This window comes from Rhinolophus ferrumequinum, chromosome 18 (assembly GCF_004115265.2).
Source record: "Rhinolophus ferrumequinum isolate MPI-CBG mRhiFer1 chromosome 18, mRhiFer1_v1.p, whole genome shotgun sequence".
NCBI classification, from domain to species: domain Eukaryota; kingdom Metazoa; phylum Chordata; class Mammalia; order Chiroptera; family Rhinolophidae; genus Rhinolophus; species Rhinolophus ferrumequinum.
Window position 1 is genome coordinate 16,483,537 of NC_046301.1, and position 12,382 is coordinate 16,495,918.

Genomic DNA, 12,382 nt, shown 5'->3' on the forward strand with positions numbered 1-12,382 from the left:
CTGCAGGTGCAATATTCCTTATACAGATTGAAACTTTCTTTAACTTTTTTTTTTAATCCCAACTTCCACTATCATATGGTCACAAAAGAATAATTGCTTGCTAAATTTAAGACATGTTCACTACCTCCTTCATTCACAGAATTTTAATTTTACTCTTGAAAAAAGGGCAGCATGTATGATCACATAGTATTAATCAACTATCCTTAAAGCATAGGTTAGGCCTTCTTCTGCTCAGTTGTGAAACTGGGCATCCCTTGGGAGTACTTCGGAATGATGTGCAACAACTTCTGTATTTACCAGTAATATGGCTCAAGAAAAACTTGTTGGGTGTGTGACTCAAGGGTTAAACAAAAAGTCAACATTTAGGATGAGACGATACACTGCTTCCTATACAACGTTGCAAATTAAATATTAGTCAAAATTTGGAGGATTCTTAGACACGAAACCCACCGACCAGGGTTTGACTGGCACCCATCTTGTATGTCCTACATCCCATGCTACGTGACTTTATCATCTATACCATGAGAATTAGATAACCTATTGGAGCTTTAAGGAATCGATCGATAACACCCTCTTTCCACTTAAGAAATTGAGATATTGACGAGGATGCAGACAGATGGAGGAAATATATTTGCTTTATTACTGATAAAAGCTCTTTGGAGAATGTGACTGAATTTGTTATGATAAGTTTTGCTGTTTTGCCCACAGACCAAGATTAAAATTTCAGTGGTTTAATACCACAGAAGTATTTCTTGCACATGCAAAGTCCAATAAGCCAGGATCATCCTGCTTGGCAATTGGCCTTCAGCATGGTCATTCAACGACCTTCCATGATGTGGTTCCATCATCCCCTAGGGCTGTAGAGTATTCTGCGGAAGTCTCTACATCTGGCCAGTGGATGGGGAAGAGAATGGGAAAGATGACACAGGAGGTGTTTATGGGCCAGTACCGGACATGGTATGACTCACATTGTTCCCTAGAACTCAGTCACATGATCTCATCTAACACTAAGGAAGACTGGGACAGTTGGGACATTTAGTCTAGCTCTATGACCACAATGTGTAGAGGAAATGGATTTTGGTGAAAACATAGCAGTCTTGGCCTGCTAATAGTTCTCCTTGAATTAAGCAGACTTCCTCCTGAAAAACAACAGAGCATCCCTGCAGGGTAGAACCTGCCTCACGAAGCTTATATTAATAGCACAGCTGAGAGAGAGGCTCGGAGTGTACCGACTCTGTGGGCAAGGAGATTTCAGAGAGAGGGGAGGAAAGGGTTGATTGAATGCTTGGAAATATGATCCTTTATTCTACCCCAGCCTCCCTGACACAGCTGCCTGAGTTATCCTGTTAAACACAAACCAGGTGGTGTCACTCCTTGGCTCAAAATCCTCCAAGTGCCATTCTATCTCACTCAGGGTTGAAGGTAAAAGTTTTTTAGAATGGCCTCTATGGCCCTTTATGAACTGGCTGCCCACTCCACATCTCTTCATCCCTGTACCCATCATTGCCCCTTTAACAGCCACACCGGGCTTCTTGCTGTTCCCTGCACATACCACAGGTGCTCTCACTGTAGGGGCTCTGCCCTGGCTGTTCCCTCCGGAAAGCTGTTCTCCAAAGCACCCACGTGGCTCATCCCCTCACCTCCTTTAAACCTTGTTCAAAACGTTGCTTCCCTGATTACTGTTAAAAACGGACACTCCTCCTTTTATATTACCCACTTTCTTTCCCACGTTTTTTTCCCCAAGTCATCCCCATTTAACATAGTACATAGTTGATATTTTTTAAAAATTGTCTTTCTTTCTCCTCTACTGGAATATAAATTCAGAAAGGGCAGGAATTTTCATCCGCGCTCTTTACTGCTGTGACTCCAGCACCTCTATTAGTTCCTGGAATATAGAACACATTCAGTAAACAATTCTGGAATAGGTGGATCAGGTTTATCAAATTGTTTTTTTAATATTATTTAATTTATAAATAAGTTTTGTTTCTTTATAGTTGTATTAGAATTTTAAGAATAAACCTAGCTTTATGGTTGAACCTATTTAAGTAATATTGTTATAAAAGTAATTTAAGTCAACACTGAGAGCTAAAGACATGTTTTTCTTTACATTATTTTTACACTTTACTCTTTGAAATACACAAAGTTAGCTAGGTTGATAGTAATCTGGAAGAATCAGAAAAATTGCAAGAATATTAGAAAGAGGAAATTTAAATGTTATCTAATCTAACATTTTACCTTAAAATAGAACAATTCTAGGATTGTGGGAGTTTTTTGGTTATAATTCTTCTGTGACCCCTCGTTTGCCAAGTTTTCTGGATTTTATCAGTAAGGAAATTATGTTCTTATTTTTTATAACATTTGTATTTACAAATAACTTGAAATTGCCCAAGGAAAGCAATGTGCTCCCATGATAAAATAAGATTCTTTACAGAAAATTTCTTTAATGTACCAGCTCCAAGTTTCAAAAATGAAAAGCTGTTCTAATGGATTTAACAAATAGATATTGTTGGGAAAGATTTAATTCTTAGAAAAAATCATGATGTAAGCTTGCCATGTGTTCTTTTACAAATCTTTCATTTATGTCCAAAGAAATTATATAGTTTAGTAACAGTGGTAAAATTTTCATTTACTCACTTTTAACAATGGCTTTTACACAGTCTATTAATCCCTCTCCAGCAGTTTGGGAAATATTGCTATGAATCATTAGAAATTCATGAAGGTTTGAGCTGTGAAGTTTTAGTAGGGAATTATATTATGCCACAGGGATTCTTCTGTGGATAAAACAATGCCAGGATGAAATTCACTTAGGAATTCAGTTGTGTGCCTATACCCCTGGAGGGTGGATTAAACACCCACACTGTGGAATTTTGTCCAGCCATATGAAAAGAAAACATGAGCATTCCTTTTCAAAGTTACTAGGTTTTGAGATGAACATAACTACATAATTAGTACTGGAAGGGAATATTCTACCCTCTTGAAAAAATGAACATGGAGTCTCTGAATATTATTTCAGCCTGTGACATGACTCTGTTACTTTAATATAACACACTGCAAATCACAAAGGGCCATCCATTTATTTTTTTTTAATTATTTATTTGTATAAAAATGGTCAAATTTATTCACAGGAAGCACTGCCTTCAGTTTCACTGAAATGAATAGTGAGCCTCACTCTAAATTATGTAATGAAGTCTGCTCAACCTTTCTATTTACCTTATCCTCACTCTTAGGACCAACTCTTCATTTGATCCTGCCCCAGAAGATGTTTGAGATACACTAACCACTTCGGGGGATAAAAATGGGGAGCTGAATCTATTGTGTTGTTGTTGCTGCTGCTATTAGGATAAACTTCACCTCATGGTGCACACGTATGGGATATCTTGCAATGAGAAGACTGTTCAATTGGCCTATGATAACATTCCTAGGCAGTGTTTTTGAATAACCAAGAGCATGTCCCTAGGACTCATTTACAACATCTTAATTATATAGTTCGCGTGCAATTTCCATAATTACGTTCGTCTTTCTTTGCCTCAAGCTGAGAACGGTTCTTAATTCTTCCAAGTGCTGGGGGTTCACAGTCGTTAAAGATGCCAAAGCGCTTTGGAGAAGTGGATTGGGAAGGGGATTTAGTACAGGGTAATGGGCTGAGTTGTGTCCCCCCAAATCCAAATGTTCTTATAGTGGAGTCCTAACCCCATTAGCTAAGAATGTGACTGTATTTGGAGATAGGCCCTCTAAAGAGGTAATTAAGTTAAAATGAGGTCATTAGGATGGGCTTTAATCCAATCTGACTGGTGTCCTTGTAAGAAAAGGAAATCTGGGCGCAGGTACAGAGGGAAGGCCATGTGAAGACAGGAAGAAGACAGCCGCCTACAAGCCAAGGAGAGAGGCCTCAGACGAAAACAACCTTGCCGACCCCTTGATCTTGGAGTTCTAGCCTCCAGGAATGTGGTTGTTTAAACTTTGGTTTTTTGAAGCCACTCGTTCTCTGTTATGGCAGTCCTAGCAAAGTGAGATACACAGCAAAGCAATCATGGTAAAAAAAAAAAATCTTCAGTTGAGCGTTCACCTATTGAAACAGAAAGAAGACAGTGAATGAATGGGTGGATGACATACTAGGTTGAGAACAGTACAGCGGGATGCGGGTCTCCGTTTCCTATTTTTCCATTTGTTTTGCAACTGGATTGTGGTATCACTTAAAGCAGAGATGATGTCGAACTTGTCTTTGAACTCCCTGCTCTTTGCACATGGTAGGTACTCCTGCACGCCTCATGAACAGATCAGTAGTTACTTAGGGGAGGTGTACAGCTCCTCTATGGTTAAAAGAGCAGGCTCTCGAGTGAGGTTACCTGAGGTTGAAGCCCAGATCCGCCATTCATTAGTTGTCTGCTCTCGGGCAAGTTTCTCCACCTCTCTGTGCCTCTGTTTCCTTAGGAGTAAAGCGGAGATCATCATTACGCCTACCCCAGGTTTGCTGGGGGTATTCAATGAGTACACACATGTAAAAGCATTGAGAATGATCCCAGGCACAGAAAAGGCACTCGGGAAGTCTTCGCCATTAGTCATCTCCAGAATGTTCAGCGTTAAGAGGAAGCTCTGCCTTCATAGTTGACATGAAGCAGGACTCTGGTTCTGGGTGATAGTGCTGTCACTTCTTTGGCCAAATGCCAACTTATTTCCTTCCCACATAAGTAGCCAAATTCTCCCAACTCAGGGAGAGGTACTGGCTTTTAGAAAGCTAAAAAGGAACCATGCAGGCTGCATAATGAAGAGCGAAGTCGTTCTGACCTTCATTTAGCTCATCTGTACAGCTCAACACCATTTTGTCAGCAGGCCTGCCAAGGCAGGCAGTGCTCACCATTTATTGGTAATGGCTATGCTTAGATCCAACAGCTAAATATTGGGGGATTAGGGAAGTGTTAAGAAGAGTCAGAGGATACGCATACCGTTGTTTCCCTGAAAATAAGACCTAACCGGAAAATAAGCTGTAACATCATTTTTCAGGATGTTCCTAATATAAAATAAGCCCTAATGCGTCTTTTGGAGCAAAAATTAATATAAGACCTGGTCTTATTTTGGGGGAAATACAGTGGGGCTTATTTTATATTACGAGCATCTTGAAAAAGCATGCTAGGGCTTATTTTCTGGTTAGGTCTTATTTTTGGGGAAACATAGTACTCACAAATAAGTGGAGGCCAAAATCTCTCCTTGCTTCATCTTGCAATCCTCGTGTGTATCTAGAGAGGTGGAATATGCCTGCGTGCAGCAGAAAACTTAAGTAATTGTACTTAAAATGCAGATCATGGTCTTAAGTGCAAAGGGGACATAAATTAACAGATGAATTTAATTTGGGGAAAGCCTGTGTGAGAAGGTGAGCTCTAGGTAAGGTCTGATGGATGAAAGGACATAAATTGGTAGAGACGAGGAAGCGAGGGAAACCATTATTCAATGAGACCCTACGTGGCAGACTCAGAATCTTCATTTAATCCTATCAGGAATCCTCAAGGTAGGTAGAGATAACCTCTATGCCTGGCACGTACAGACAGGAGATAGGAACTGTGTGCCTGTTCACGAAAACGAAGGCTGGGTGATGTCATTCTTCATCAAACAGATGTTTTACCAGTATCTTCTCCTTCATAAAGGTTCCTCTTTTGTCAGAACTCCTGTCGTTCCACTAATATGAAAATTATGGTATACATTATATTTCATTGTAACTCTGAGCATATGCTGGAGGTGATCAAAAGAAAGGGGTCCATCAAGGTCCAGGCGTGGCCAAGCGTAGATGCAGGCCTCAGAGAATGGCAACACTTTGTGGAATGTGTAGCAATGCCTTCAGCTACACGTAACCGAATCCCCAACTAAAGATGGCTTACAAAACAACAGGCTCAGTAGCTCACAAGAAGTCCAGAGGTAGAGGGTTCTAAGGTTGGCTAAGCCCACAGTGGGACATGGTCACCAAGGGCTCAGGTCGTCATTGCCATCAGCTTCTCTGCTCTGCCACCTTCAGGGCGTCATCAGTGTCTCCTCTCACAGTTATCGATAGTCGCAGAAGTTTCAGATGCCACATGCCAACAGGACAACGTTCCTTCAAAAATGAGGAGAGGGTCTGGGTGGGTCACATAACCATGGCCAAATCCGGTCACTGAGAAGAATAGAAGTATGACTGACTTCGCCACTAGTGACTCATAGTACATAGGAGAGGGAACCCCAAGACAAAATGAGGACTCTGCCAGGAAGGGAGAACAGGGAAGAAAGTGGCATCCACTGGTGTTCATCGCAGTGAGTTCACCATCGTCTAGGGGGACTTCACATTTCTTCTATCCAGGCCATTTGGAGCTGACTTCATATTTCTGCTTTGAGAAGGCAATCTATTTTCTCCCCTTCGTGGACCTGAACTGCTCTGTGGCCCATCTCTATGCAGATCCCATACATCTTGACTTTATTGGTATGTTTATAAACCTGTAAGGAAGGAACCATATTACTATCGCTTATTTGCAGTGTGCATTATAATAGAAAGAGTGCTTCTACATGTAGTTTCACTGTCACTCCAAACAATTCTGTGAGAAGACCAAGGCTCAGGTAGGTCAGGAGGTGTCTGGTCCAGATTCAAACAGCTTTTCTTTTTTTCTTTTTCTTTTTTTTATCATATAGCATATTTTATTTTTTCTTTTTTTAAAAAATTTATTGGGGTGACAATTGTTAGTAAAATTACATAGATTTCAGGTGTACAATTCTGCATTACATCATCTATAAATCCCATTGTGTGTTCACCACCCGGAGTCAGTTCTCCTTCCATCACCATATATTTGATCCCCCTTACCCTCATCTCCCACCCGCCACCCCCCTTACCCTCTGGTAACCACTAAACTATTGTCTGTGTCTATCATTTTTTGTTTCTCATTTCAAACAGCTTTTCGGTTATAGCATTTGTCCCACAGTTCAGGTCTTCTGACTCTTCACCCAGTGCTCTTTCCGTTATCCCCTCCTAATGCTCAGAACAGTTCTGGTAACATCATAATCACGTAACACATATTTATTAAATAACCAGATTAACATTTAAAATCTGGAAAAATGTGCATAGCGATTCTATAATTTCTCTTTAGGAGAGTTTGAGAAAATATAAAGCGTTATTCTAAGACAGCCACTGGAGGTCGCTATTATTTCACAAAAGGAGAAGTCCTCCCCCCAGAAAGGACAGTCTGATCCGGTTAGAAAATCCCAAGTGAAAGGACGGTAGTTGTTGAATAACATTTACTGACTTCCCAGGCGTTAGGGATTACAACTATAGAAAGCTCATGTTTTGTGGATTTAGCGTTAACATTTACCAAACATCCTGCTGAACTGACAAACTGACATAGCCATTTTTTTTCCTGTGACATTTCCCCTTGTTTAGAATTACCATTTCTCTTTTACAATGTAAAGATGGGGTTATTTTGTTCACAGAAAAGGTTCTTTCCTCAAAGCTGGGTTCCCGCCATTGTCATATCCCCAAGGAAGAGCCCTCTATAATTCCCTGTGGGTATAATCTAAGAGACATTTAGAACCCAAACTCTCTCTCTCTCTCTCTTTTTTTTTAACCTGGGCCATCCTTGCAATTCATTCACAGATGTCTGAAATTTCCTCATCTCTCTACTCCTTTCTGTCACATTTGTGTGTCCACTTTGAGGGCCTACGCTCCAGAATGGCATTTCCCACACTGGTGTTCCTCAAAATATGTATGAAAAGAAGGGTTCCTCCGCCAAGCCAGTTCAGGAACTGCTGCAAAGCCACATGAGCACTTTAAATGGCAAATTCAATAGCAGCAAAGAAACAGTTGGTGCTACTTTGTCTAACAGTTTATTTCTAAATCGTTGGACCCGAGGGCAGCAGACTTCTGTAAAGGGTCAGATAAGGAAATATTTCAGGTTTGTGGGTCCGCTGGGGTCTCCGTTGGAACTTCTCAAATCTGCCCCTGTGACATGAAAGAGGCTGTGGACAATATGTAGACGACTGCGTGTATCTGTGAGCCAATGAAACATTGCTCATAGACACTGGAATTTGAATTTCATGTAATTTTCATAGGTCATAAAATATTCCTGGCATATCTTTCCCCCAACCATTTAAAAATCTAAAAGCTCACAGCAGTAGGGGTTTTGTATGGAGCTTGTAATGTGCACCGCAGCAGGCAGTGGACCAGATTTGGCCGATGGCCCAGGGTGCTGACCCCTGCCTCAGACCACACTTTTTACTTTTCAGGTGACATCTATTACGATTGAGGGGACTGTAAGAATACAATTTGGAAAAGGGTGGTATCTAACTTTTATGAATTGGGTTTTCAGCACAACAGCCTGCTTGCTGACTTCAGATATCAATGGGGGGAACAGAAACATGAGAGATCAAGGTCTCTTTGGGTGGGGAGATCAAGCTGTAGTCCTCTCTCTAACTGCCTGTGCCACTGTTTTTCACTTAGTGCTGGTCCTAGTGCAGTGTACGTAGAGAAGCTTCCTGAGGTCACGTCACTTCCCAGCCAAGGCTGTCAAGAGCTAGTGTGCCTTCTCCATCCTTATCTTCCCATTCTAGGCCACACGATACAACACTGTGAGATAGTGGAGCTCCAGAGATGGGAGCCACTTTGATGGACATTTTCTTATTTTCAATTATTATTGTAAACAGTACTGTAAGCCATTGGTTACGTTCCTGGATTTCTTTTTAAATATACTGCTCCCTTACATAAAATACGCAGGACATATATGGGACAATTAAGGTACCCATACCTAATGCAAGAAAACCTATGATTTTGCCTCTATTTCTGGACAGATACCTTTCTACCCTTTATTGGCTAAGACAGTAATTAATAGCGATCTGGGTACTGGCACTAAAGGTGAGTAGGGACGACAAAATTATCTAGACTTGTTCGGACTGAATTTGAGTTGTTCCACGATTTATGCCTGAGAAACCGCAAGGCTGAAGAACTCACTAGGTGGCGGAGTGTGAGACATAGGTTTATTGAGACTTACAGATGGGGGAGAGTGTCTGGTGGCGGCTTGTTAGATGGGTAGTGATCCACACACAGGAGGAGAAGAAGCAAGGTTACATAGGTACAGAAAACAAAGGGCATTCCATGGGAGACATCATATGGCAGGCCCGCTGTCATGCACACAGAGTCCCAAGAAGCCAGGTGACTTTGGCTGCCTGCCAGCTTATGAGCCTGTGGGCCAGGTCCCTACGTTCCACCCCCAGGAATCTTGTGGACTAAAGATGAACATTGTAAAAAGAAACCGCAACAACAATACAGGCAAAAGAAAAACAGAAACAGGCCCAGGAGGAAAGCAAGTATACTCGTAATTAGAACTCGCCAGTGGGTGCTGAGGGAGGACAACCAACGAGATAAGGGATCTTGTGCTAATTCTTCTATTGACTTAATGTGACTTTGCATTTTAACCAAAGTGTGACTTACATTGGCATGATAATCCGGCACATAGACACAACACTCGGTTCCCACCAGGGCACAGGTGCCCCCTTGGGCCGCGGTGAGGATATCTAAGGCCATCCTATTCTGTAGTACTACCTTCCGCAGTTGGGTGGTTTCTTCATTTAACATAGCTATAGCTTGCTTGGAAGCGTTAAGGGCTTGAGCAGTGTGATTAGAGAGGGCAGTGATTTGTAGCTCTAAGTCGATAGATGCCACCTGAGGTAAAAGGATGGCCAGGGGATAAAACCACCATGATGCACGGGCTACGCGATGTCTGGCCTTCACCACTTCCCAGTTGCGCGGAGGTGAAGGGAGGGTCTTTTTAATAGTTGCCGGCAAGTAGGGCCTGCCCCAGGTGCACCTCCCGGTCCAATCGTATGGCAGATATGGCCATCCATGGGCGCCGCAAACCCATAACCAACCCCAAGGAGAGCTGTACGACCCAAACTTTTGACGTGGAGTCTGCCAACCCAACCAACTCTCCGTAGTGATGTTTAGTGTGAAGTTGCAGAGGGACTTTGGCGTCCACCCCATAATCCGGGTGGGGTCAGCACTTTGTCTTTCTATGCATACAGACGCAGGGCCGGTGTATTCAATCTGTACGGCGCTCAGCCAGCCTCGTCCGTCATAGATGGAATAGCCCACGGATGGCCGTGTCTTATTCACCTGCTCCTTAATAAGGTTGGAGATGCGGGAGTAGGTTTCACTCCTGGAAACAAAGTAGGTGGAATTGGCTATCGGGATTTGGTCCCATGATACAATATTTTTAGAGTTGGAGGCCCAGAGTCGGAGAGAACCCCAGTCCGTCCAATTCGCTGCATGAAGGTGCCATGGCAGGCCTGAAGCCGATGACAGGGGCAGGGCTGAGCAAACCCAGCAGTCCGTTTGATTGTAGACACTTGCCACTGTCCGCGTCCAATCCAGGAAGTAGTTACCTGTTACACTAAGGATGAAAAGTAACGTGTTTTCTGGGGGCTAGCAGTAGGAACTCTTGCCCATCCAGTAAGATACATGCAATTTGATCAGTGGTAGATAACACCAGGCTAGGAGAGGGTTGTCTGCCAGGCTTTGCATATCAAATCTTATCTCCTGCAGGAGAAGTGGGCTGTGGGCTTTGGTCCAGGGTCAGGACCGGCATAATAACCGTCCATAAGGTCATACATAGGGAGCCCTGCTTTATCATCGGCCCGGGGTTCTGAAGAGTGATGTGGGGAGGGGTTTTAAAACAAGGGCTGAGGATATTACTAGTCCCTGTTCTATACCAATACCCCACGGGGCTAGGATCCCCAACCACTGAGGCCTGGTATGCTAGTGCCACGGCCAAGAGACCATCTGTGTCCCCATGTGTAGGTCTTGTGGCAGTGGCAAAAGGAGGTTGTTTGGGGGGATGGTCCTCGCTGGGGCACGAGACTGGGTGGCCCAGTTACTTGAATTACGAGGACCTGGTAGGCCCCAACTGTCCGGAGAGCATACGCGCAGGGCCTTTCCCTTCAAGGGGAGTCACTGATGGTCCAGAGTGTCTGATGCAGCTGGGTGGTCCACCCCTGGAGAGAGCTCGTCTCCATTTTCCATTGTTCCTTGAACGGTCCATTGCATCATTTGATTGGACTGGTAGCTGTTGTATTGTAGGGTCAGTGAAATGACCATATCGTGTCATGTTGTTTGACCCAGATCTGGGTAAGGATTCTAGACAAGGGTGTCCCATTGTCACTGTCAATGTGTGATAGGAGCCCGTAAGCCACTCTTAGATGCTCGAGTCCCAGGAGAGTGCTCCATTTCATGGGCTGTTTACTTGGAAAGGCCCGGAGGAGGCCAGAAATTGTATCCACACAAGTTAGGGCGTACTTGCAGCCCTCTGACGGGACGCGGTCCTACATAACCGACCTGCCAGCAATGAACCAATTCATGTTCTCTGCCTATGTGCCCCACGGGTTGCCCCAGTTCTTCAGGGAATCGTGGACTGCACACAGGACATGGTTGACAGACAGCTCTGAGATCTTCTGCTGTCACATCAAGGCTGTATTATGTGACCAGCTGGAGAAGAAAGAGTACATTGTCCTTAGTGGCTGCTCTTATTACAATATGTAGCTATTGGCGCTAGTCAGGCCCAGTGCAGGTGGATGAGGCTATTTGCCTCATGATTTCCAGGTGGAATATTCAACCCTGCATGAGCTGGGACATGGTACACTGTGACAGTTTTCCATTGTACTGCCACCCGTATGTCTTGCCATAAATCCTTGCCCCATAGTGGTCGTTTTGCAACCATCCAGTCTTTTGCAGCCCAGGTGGGGAGCAATAGAGTAAGGCTCTTATAGATTGCCCAGCTGTCGGTACACAGGGTGATGTCAGCTGCTTCTAAGACATTCACCATCCATACTGCAAGGTATCCCGTCATATGGTGTCAGTCGGTGAGGGGCTGCACAGCAACGACTGTCCATTGGGGCGGCTGCCCTATGGCAGAGCCGTCCGTGTACCAGGCCTCTGGTTGAATTGTGTCCCGTCTTTCCTTTATGGGAGATGGATGTCAGTAGAGAGTCCCGCAGTGAGACAGGTCCCACGTCCCAGGACAGCATGCATGTCTTCACTGAGAGGGCTGGTTGCAAAGTGCTGCGCTGCTGTAAATGGGAATGTCATTTAGTCAGTGTCTGTGCAGTACCTGAATGCGGCTTCCACAGATGTCCTGAAGCCACCCAGCAATCGGGAGGGAAGTTGTAATAGTGGTGAGTGGTTCACACTGATGAAGGGCGTGGTACACCACGGAATTGGTTTTCAGTTGGGCTGTACCACTGTTCGGCTCCTTTCCGTAAAAGCCAAGAGGCATCTGCCATCCATTTTGCCATTGCCACAAGCCCCAGCCAAAACCCTGTAGCCACAAACCCTCTAGGCACTCGCCACACTCAATTCACAGGGCACAGCAGGTGAAATCATGTCCAA